This window comes from Hemicordylus capensis, chromosome 4, assembly GCF_027244095.1.
Source record: "Hemicordylus capensis ecotype Gifberg chromosome 4, rHemCap1.1.pri, whole genome shotgun sequence".
NCBI lineage: Eukaryota > Metazoa > Chordata > Lepidosauria > Squamata > Cordylidae > Hemicordylus > Hemicordylus capensis.
In genome coordinates this window covers 250,748,765-250,759,418 of record NC_069660.1, presented here as the reverse complement: position 1 = coordinate 250,759,418, position 10,654 = coordinate 250,748,765, and positions in this window count along the sequence as shown.

The following is a 10,654-nucleotide window of genomic DNA, read 5'->3' as shown; positions in this document are numbered from 1 at the left end:
CAGTATTGTCTATCCAGATTAGCAGTGGCTTCTCCAATGTTGCAGGCAACCCTATCTTGGAGATGCCAACCTTCTGCACTTGGAAGGAACCTTCTGCATGCAAGCATGCAGTTGCGCTTCCCAGAGTGGCCCCACCCCCTCAGGAGAATAACTGTCTGTGCTCATACATGTGGTCTTTCATTCAAATGCAACCAGGGCGGACCCTGCTTAGCAAAGGGGACAATTCATGCTTGCTCCCACAAGACCAGAAGGAGGTGATACATAATACTGCATGGTGGGGGGGGGGGTGGCCAATGTGCCTGGCCACAACTTTATTGAATAGTAGCACAAACTATATACCTAACAGAGGGCTTCAAAGAGGTAGCTGGATGGCCAGGAAACAGGTGCAAGAAGATAGGACAGGAGGAACCCAGGCAAAGCTCCATCACCTGGTGTAGCAGCCCTTGTTTACAGAGCAAGCCCTTTCCCAACCCATCCCAGCCACCTATCTCTCCCTGACCACGCCCAGGTAAGTCCTCTGTTTGAGAAGCTGCTGCCTGGCTCTGTGTTGCCACAAGGACCTGACCACTTTTAACCCCACATTTGCCACCCAGCTATCCTGCCACAGACAGGAGACCAACCAGCCATGCTGGGAGTCCTCTCTGCTCCCTTCCCTCTGATTTCTCTCCACTGCCATCATATAGATTGTAACTTCCTTGGAACAAACTTGCCTTTTTTGCTTATTGTTTGTGTAGAAAAAGAATGCTTGTTCAAAACCCAATAAAATGTGGACGGATAGCTATGTTTCCCTGCCAGTACTGCCCACGCTGGCAGTGGAAGTGGAATGATATCCAATTATCACATTCTTTTATCAAATGCAGAAAAAGATAGTTGTGGCTGAAACTTAAGAACGGGTTGTTGTGGGTTTTTTTTGTTGTTTTTGTTTTAAATGCATTGTATCACAGCATTAGTTACTTGGCCAAAAATAGTGGAGTGATATGCCAAGCTGACAAGAGGCGATTACGTGTGATTGTCTAAGTAACACTTCCTGCGTGCGCCTTGATTTTCCATCTGTTTAGCTGGGGGGAGGAATGTAGTTTTTGCTATCAATTAACTCTGGCTCCCCAAATCAAATGGAGAAGTAAGGAGAGCTGCTAGGACATTAAAATGACAATGTTTTAAATGGATTTATTTTGGTCAGAAGCCAGAGAACAGTAAATTAACCGCAGAAAGACACAATCTTTCACTATGAAATGTGTTCCAGTGGCAGAAACACTTTCTTAAAAATGACCTCAGTCTTTCTAAAAGTCAGAAAGCTAGTGGATGCTGTTTAAATTCCAAAGGGCCATAATAGTGCATGTCCAAATGGTCCTGCAATAAATGGAGTAGTATATCTATATGGGCATAAAAACAATTGCTCACTGCCATCTTCCTTTACTGCCATGCCAGATAATAACACAGTCATTAAAATTGACTGGGGTAATCCTATTCAAGTCACCAGTGAGTCCCGAATAACTCCAATGACTGTTCAATTACTTCTTTTCATTCTGTTCCCAAGTGTGTGCGTGCGTGTGTGTGTGTGTGCACGCACCACACACATGCACACACACAGTGATACTATGAAACTCACTTTCTGGAGGGATGTTGCACAGGTGGGAAAGATTATTGCGATTAGTTCCACTCATACAGTTTCTTAATTCATACATACACCAGCATAGAACTCTCTCTCTCTCTCTCTCCCCCTCCCCCTCTCTCTTTCTCTCTCTCTCTCCGTATTCGCACATAACGTTAAACCAGGGGTTGCTGAACAATGGTTAATTTTTCTGATCATGAATTGCATCACAGATATTCACCCAACCTCAGCCCAACAACCTCTGTTTTCTCGAACGGGGAGCTCCTCCCTCTTCCTTGTCCACTGAGTCCACATCCCAGCAAGCTCTGTAGCACTCACGTCACCAGACTGTGAGAAAGGCATCGGAATGTCTGCAGGGTGGCAGCCACTGGCAACGATCTTCAAGAAGGCATGCTGAGCACGATCATGCCTTTTCAGAATTGACCACCCACGGCTGGGAAAGGGCATTTAAATGCCATTTAAATGCCATGCAAGCCTTTCATCTGACAGCAATTGTACCACCGCCCTTAAGAGCCCCGGAACAAAACAGTCTCACACAAGCACAATTTGTGACAGCAGGAGGATGCTGGGTGGGCAGACTGGAGAAACACTGGGACTGGGGACAGATCTTTACTCTCATTCAAATTTCCTAGGTTCGGACAGGCATATGCAGATCTGCTGCCAGAGAGAAACACAGGAGAGGGGACCCTGGTTGTCTGTGACTCCAGGAGAGTTGGGTTGCCGTTCCAGCCAGAAATAAAGATTGATAGGTTCAAAGGTGTGGGTGGGCTGGCAGAGGACCTGCTTTGACTGCTTGTTCTCAGCAGTCGCCGAGACAGGGAGAGCTATTGCTGGGGTACCTGTCCCTGCAACTTATTTGTGTGGAGGAACCAGGCTGAGTGGCTTCTGCCGTCTGGCCCGCATGCATGTATCCATAGCTGAGAGTGGTCCATGGAAGAAGGGCTTTGGTCACATATTATTAGTTATTCTACCCAACTCCCTTGCTCCCCACCGCGACGGTTCTTCTCATTAATTGTGAAGGGGTATCCCCATGGCCTTCCACTTTCATGAGAATGCAGTCCACTCAGGAGCAGCATCCATCCTCATCACATGTGAGGAATCTCTCCTTTCACTGCAGGCAATGATGATCCTGCTGCCCAGCTCTTTTCCTGAGTAAGCCTAGGGACCGCATGCATTCAAACAAGGGGAAGGGACTGGGCTCCAGTTCCCCAACATCATTTTACAAAAATTGGACCTGAGCCATTCAAGAATTCCTGGGTGGGGCTGCCTTTTAAACCCAACCTAGGTATTGCCACCCCGCCATATGTTACCATCCCAGCGATCTAATGGGGTTGCCCTGTTTATGTTGCCACTTCAACTGCATGTGCTTGTGAAGATACATCTTTATCACTCCATTTTTGGAGAGCAAAGCACATAGCGCCCATCTTTCATCCCGTCTTGCCAGGAGGGGGGGAACAAGGGACAGAATGGGAAGAGGGCATGCCCCCTTGTAACTTTCTCATTTGGCAGGCTTACAACCTTGGAATGGGATGTGGTGGCAACCCTGTTGCCGGGCAACTGCTCTATTAGATTGGAGACAGGGGGGCCGCAAAAGTGCTCAGAGACGTGGCCAGCGAGGAGTGCTGTAGGCATGGAGCGGGTGTGATCCTGGGTGGGTCTGGGCTGCCCTCTCTATGATTGAAGTTCTGGAAACAGCACAAAACTTCTGTTATGGCAGTGTCCACATTAGGACATAATGCTGCCACTGCAGAACCTCAGGTTGGGGCAGCAAAACTCACTACAAACTGAAGGTTCAAACTGGAGTTTGGCAAGGGAAACTGCAGGTCACTTTTCTGGGAAACTGTGGTTTCACACATTCGGATGTACACAAATCCAACCGCTACCCTAACTGCAGTTTTGCATTACACGCAAATGTGGCACCTCCCTCCCTCCCTCTCTCACTCTCTCTCTTCTCTAAGGCACATGCTGGCCACTTCGCAGAAGTGATATAGGCGCAGATATGTGTCCGGTGACAAGCGAATACAGATGTCCCCCATTATTCATGGTCCTGCTATTTCCACATATCCTTGGTTGGGAAATATATATCCAACCTTGGTATTCGCAGCATAGGGTCTTGTGTTTCCCAGGTTTTTGACATGTGGATCCATCCATATATGGTTGTACTCTCCCTGCACTTTGTCTGTGAGTATTGAAATGAGTTTGGAGGAGGATGGAAAAGCGATTTGCTATGCATTTTATGTGTATGCTTTGCTTTAAAAAAAAACACCAATTGAAAGAGTATTTGGCAGCCTTTGCCATCCTCAGGGAGCAATTGAGATGGTTTTGAAGCCATTGCTCTCAAGCTTTTGGTGCCCTTTTGTGTGTTTTTGTGGAGCCGTTGCAAGCCTGGGGCAGCCCTTTGGAAGCTTTTCTTCCTCCATTCCTGTGGAGATTATCAGTGGAACCTCTTGCAGCACTGTTTAGTGCTGGTAAGATGGTAGCTAGCTAGCTAGCTAGCTGTTGATTTATTTATATGCCTCCTGATATGTGTACCTCTAGGTGGTGTGCACAATTGAAAACAACAAATTAAAAAAAACAGAGTTAAAACAATTAAACCAATTTCACAGAATAAAAAATTAAAACAATTTCATAGGATAGAACAATTAAACAGTTTAAAATTAATTTCAATGTAGAGTCTGAGAAAACAAGTGTGTCTTGAGAGTCTTTCTAAAAGCAACCAGAAATGGAGATGCTCTGATTTTGACAGGGAGCATATTCCAAAGCCCAAGGGCAGCCACAGAGAAGGCCTGGTCTCGAGTTGCCACCAAATGAACTGGTTGCAACCATAATCTGACCTCCCCAGATGAACTTAATAGGTGGATGGGTTTATGACAAAGAAAGCACTCTCTTAAGTACCCTGGTCCCAAGCCGTTCAGGGGCTTCGTAGGTAATAACCAGCACCTATTATAAATTTAATTATAACTGTAATCAATTTAATTTCAATTTTTATGAAATTCCATTTTCTCATTTAAAAATTCAAATTAAAAATTTTTTTAATCTTGGTAATTAATTATGGTACTACACCCTACCATATAATTGTAATTAATTTCAATAGCAATTAAAAATTTAATTGCCCTTTAAGATTTGTTTTTAAATACGTACAGAACACACAAAAATTGATTTTAATATCTATTGGAAATTTATTTTAAATACTGTATCCATTGAAAACTGATCTCAAGTATCCATTGAAAATTAACTGTATCCATTAAAATTGATATTAAGTTCCCATTGAAAACTGATTTTTAGCATCCATTGTAAATTGATTTTAATTATCATTTAGAATACTGTGCTGTCCTGTCCTGTACTTTATCAATTTTATTGTGGGGGAGTGGATTTTCTGTCACAATTACTGTTTTGTACTTTACATCACAACATTGTGTAAATGTTTCCTTCATCCACAAATTTTCCTTCAAAATAAGCAAGCACAGAGCAGTGAGCTCTGCTGAGGGGAGTGGCAAAAGAGCTTGCAAAGTGTTGCCCTTGGGCAAGAAGGTGAAGCTGCTGTATATGGTGGCTCATGGTGCAGCATCCATTGCATGCCATTATCACATCAATGAGTCCACTGTCTGCTCCATTATGAAAAGTGAAGCCAGTATCATAGGAACATAAGAACAGTATAGCAATAGCAATAGCAATAGCACTTACATTTATATACCGCTCTATAGCCGGAGCTCTCTAAGCGGTTTACAATTATTTAGCATATTGCCCCCAACATTCTGGGTACTCATTTTACCGACCTCGGAAGGATGGAAGGCTGAGTCAACCTTGAGCCCCTGGTCAGGATTGAACTTGTAACCTTCTGGTTACAGGGCAGCAGTTTTACCACTGCACCACCAGGGGCTCTATAGGTGTAACATCCATTGGACAAGGGCAACACTTTGTCCCTGGGCCCGGATTGGTCAGGTGGCCCTCAAGGCACTGCCCACCACTTCCCCATTGCCCACCACTGCCCTCTACGCCACCACTGCCATCCTCTGTCCCATCGCAGCCCTGTCGCTCATCTGCCCATAATTTTCACCATCAGGGGAGAGCAGGCCACCCACCCATGGCTGGTGGGCAGGCTTCTCCTCCACCCCCACCCCCCCCGACTCCCAGCTGGTGTGTGGCTTCTCTCGGGCCTGCACACCTGCATACTCTGAGTATGGATAGTGTCGAGAGAAGCCACACGCCGACTGGGAGTGGAGGTGGTGGAGAAGCCCACCTGCCCACTGCCCCAACCACCTCCCCCCAGCATTGAAGATTATGGGCAGTATGAGCAGTGGGGCTGGGTGGGACAGCGGCAGGCATGGAGGGCAGTGGCAGGGTGAGTAACCTCCTCAAAATGGGGGGGGGCTCACAGATGGAGGGGCATGGTTTGTGTGGTGGGCTGTGCATATCCTTCACATGAGCGAGCACCACCCCCACCACCCACAGGGAACTTTGTTTCTGGGCTGCCAGGCAGCTTGCTATGCACCTGAAGAACAGCCCTGCTGGACCAGACCCAAAGCCCATCTAGTCCAGCATCCTGTTTCACACAGTGGCCCACCAGATGCCTCTAAGATACCCACAGGCAAGAGCTGAGGGCATGCTCTCTCTCTTGCTGTTGCTCCCCTGCAACTGGTATGTAGAAGCAGCTTGCCTCTGAGGTTGCTGGTGACCTACAGCCATCAGACTATTAGCCATTGATTGGCCTCCATGAATTTGTCTAAGCCCTTTTAAAAGCCATCCAAGCTAATAGCCATCACCATATCCTGTGGCAGATAATTCTGCTGTGTGAAAAAGTACTTCCTTTCTACATTGCTAAATTTCTCAGCCTTCAATTTCATGGGGTGACCCCTGGTTCTAGTGTTGTGAGAGAGGGGAAAAACCCTCTTTCTGTCCACTCTGTACTGCATACATAATTGTACACCTCTTTTCCAAAGTAAAAAGCCCCAGATGCTGGGTTTGCCACATAAGGAAAGTGTTCCAGGTCCCTGATAGTCTTGGTTGCCCTCTTCTGCTCCTTTTCCAGTTCTCCAATGTCCATCTTAAGATATCCATGTGAGTGCGGTGTCTGGCACATCTCAGAATCTCAAGGTAGCATTCCATCCCCACGATCCCCACACGGAATGGATGGGAAAGAGCCTCAGCCTGTGGATAGTGGACCAAGCCACTGAGCAGACCAGTAATCCATGAGAAAGCACTGTGGCTCTACAGGTGGTTTGTGGAGGAAGGCTGTCAGCCAAGCAATGGGAACACCTGAAAATGTGGAGTGTGGTTTCCAGGTGAGCAAGGGCTGGTTCAAAAGGTTCAAGCACCACTACAGCCTCCGCAACATAAAGCTGGCAAAGGAAGTAGCACTGGCAGACCAGCCAATACCCAGCACAACAATATCCAGCACAACAATATCCAGGCAGAGTTCCAGTGGCTGACTGAGTCCCAAGGTTACAGGCCAGAGCATGTTTTCAATGCTGATGAGATGGGCCTGTTCTGGAAGTTGATGCCATCCTGCTCTTTTATCAGCAAGGAACTGCTCCAATTTTCAAGGCAGCCAAAAACCGCCTCACTCTGCAGGTGTGCGGCAATGCTGCAGGGGATTTCATGGTCAAGTCCATGCTCCTATAACAAGCACAGAATCCTCGTGCTTTGAAAGGAAAACCAGATTACCAGCTTCTCAAGAGCCAACAGTAGATCATGGGTGACCACAGTGGTTTTTTCTTGATTGGGTGAACTATTGCTTCCTTCATGTGGTGCAGAAAGATTTGGCCTACAAGAATCTGGCCTTCAGAGTCCTCCTGCTGCTCTACAACACCCCTGGCCATCCTGAGGTCTTGCAATTTGCACGCCTGAACCTGGAGGTCACCTTCTTGCCGCCAAATGCCACCTCATTAATCCAACCAATGGACCAAGGTAGCGATCATCAAGTCCTACTATACTCACTGCACCCTTCAGGAGACTGCTGGATCTCATGGAAGCTGATCCTTCTCCATTGGTCAGCAATTTCTGGAGGAGCTACAGTATTGCAGACTGCATTAAGAACATTGTGGCATCCCTTGCAGAGGTCAAGCCCCACACATGGAACTCAATGTGGAAGAAGTTATGGACTGGGACAATCATCACCAGTCAGGCCAGGGATTTGTGCTGCTAAGTGTTGGATTCCAACTGTGGAGTGGGGAAACATCATGATTATGTATGTATGTATGTATGTATGTATGTATTTTATTTAACACATTTATATACTGCCCAAAACACATCTCATGGTGGTTTACAACATTACTGGAGGAACTGGGGACCACTGCTGGAGCACCTGGAGAGTGGCAGAGTAGTACAATGCGGTGCTACATTTATATTTCAGCTTCCCCCCTACTGTTTTTTGTGATATTTTTAATCATTCTCCTAGGCTCTGGAACTTAACCCCCCAATTCTCAAACCAATTTTTCATTATTCACTGTTTTGTTATCTGTGGTTATAGGAGGGAATGCAACCACCACGAATAATGAGGGCCATGTGTACTGATTCTCACAACCACATCGATGATGGTAGATCCCCTTTCCCTACCCCCACAGTTTACCTAGTGGGCATAATCAGTGGCATAGAGAAGGCCTTGGTGGCCTGTGTTCAGGCAGAGAGGGCAGTGGTGGCATGCAACCTGATGGCACCCCCCAACCTGGCCTTGCCCCTTCTTCTCTGCTGCACATGCATGGCAGCAGCCTCTCTGAGGGAGCAGCCCAGGGTACGCTGCCTTGCCCCGCAGCTCAGCTAGCTGCCACACATGTGTGATGGCCATTTGAGAGGTTGGCAAGGCAGCCAAGTGCCACGCCGCCTACCCCACTGGCCATTGCACATGCATGGCGGCCCACTGAATGGCAGGGGAAGGGCAGCCTAACCCGGGTTGCTCCATCATGGAGGCCACCAAAATGGGGAAGAGGCACCGCCAAGTGCCCATGGTGGCAGGGGAGAAGGGTCACCGTGCAGTGGCCGCACTGGCAGCTCCATCCCTGGGCATAGCACAATTATAGCTCCACCTTGGGCATAGCAAAGTAATTGTGTCTACCATTCAAAACTTCAAAACCTGTTTGGAGAGTGATGGCTTGCCAGACTGTACTCTTGGCCTGTGGCCTGGTCTCACCAGACCTCTTCAACATGGGCAGAATGTAGGAAATCTATCTATACCCTCTGAAAAAGAGGCCTGCTTATTTTATCAAGCTAATGATTAAGAAGAAATATTCTAATGCACACTTTATTGTCACAAGCATTGTTCTTCACATATGATCTATTCTTCTTTTGTAAATATCAAAACAGACATGTCTAGACATTTGATCAGTGATAAGGCTGACAATCCTTTCAGGCATTAAAGATTCACACACAGCCATAATGAAACACTCGTTTAAAACAGCACTTCCATTGGCTCAAGCAGCATCAAAAGTGTATCGAGATGTGTGGCCATTCATCATGATTTTCCCTGACAAAGACAAGGATTCTTGTCACTTTCTGAAATTAAGACACTTGTTCAATTATAACTCAAACTTCAAGTTCTGTTACAAGTGATAATCAAATGAAAAGTGCAGTTCTAAGAGGGGGGAAATAGCAAGCAGAGTTGACAAAATAACCATCTCATGTCACGCTTTTGATCAAAGGGTGGAGATCATTAACTCTCAAAGTGTACTGTGATATATGCCCTCACTTGCTCGAGCCGCAAGAAGTTCCAGAGATAGCACAACTTGGGTTTGGTTTTTTCCCCTGTGAATAAGAGAGTCATTGAGCAGGGGTTTCCAACTTCTGGTACTCCAGATGTTGCTGAAGTACAACTCCCATCATCCCCAGAAACAAGAAATTACAGCTGTGGGTGATGGGAGTTGTAGTGTAGTTCAGCAACATAGGAGTACCACAGGTTGGAAACCCCTGTCCTAGAGAATTAAGGAGCTTCCTATGATGGTTCTATTTACAAATATACAATAAAAGCATAGGTGGGGACATACAGAAGGTACTCTATCAATGCAGCAGATCTGTTACCCCCACATCAGATCTTCGGGGAGAGATCCTGACTCCCCAACATGCTTTCAGCCTTCAGCTAACTCTCACTGTGCCTGACTCAAGCATTATACTCTCCGAGAAAAGAAAACATGTGAGAGATGCAGTGAGATTCCACTCCCTGTCAAGGATTGGTTGGCTAGCTATACCCATGGGCACCCCTGCATTCAGAGTGAACCTGGCAGAGGGACCTTTTAAAGTTGTGATTCTCTTGTATTTCACAAGGTGAGAGTAACTGTTCTATCCAGTCTCATCACAGCATTCATCCAGTCAGTGGTTGTTGCTGATATCTACTGCCTGCCTTCTGTGTCTTTTAGTTTGTGAGCTCTTTTGGGACAGGGAGCCATCTTATTTATTATCCATCACTCCATCCATCAGTCCATCCATCCAAACATGTAAACCACTATGAGCTTACTTGAAAATCTGTATCTAATTATCCGTAGTAGTAGTAGTAGTAGTAGTAGTAGTAGTAGTAGTAGAAGAGTATGCCTGCAGAGGCAAGTGTTGAGTATTCCAGAGTGCTCAATCAGAGGGAGAAATATCTTCCCAGAATTCAATGTTTGCCTTTGCAGACAAACCCTGAATGTGGGGATGCCCAGGGGCATGGCTAGCCAGCAAATGCTCAGCAGGGGCATGGTTAGTGGGTGCAATCCTACATCTCTCACATATTGAGGTTGTACACACAACCTCCTGTTCTCAGAGCCAGGAAGGGCTGGGGGGAAGGCAGAATCAGACACAGATCCTGCCGCCCTGCTTGCCATGCTCCCAGAAGAGCACCACTGCAGCAAGCAGCATGGCATCCAGGAGGCTGGAGAAATGCAGCCCGGCCTCCAGAAAACCCACAATACACATTGCAAGGAGCACAGTGCATGGGGGTGGATTTACCCATGAGCTGGGTTCTCTAGGTGCTTAGCTCTATGTCTGCTCAGGCTGCCTGCAGCCCAAGCAGATATAAAACTGGGGACTGACCAGTAAGAGGGGATGTGCACACTCTCTTACCTTAATAAAAGCCTA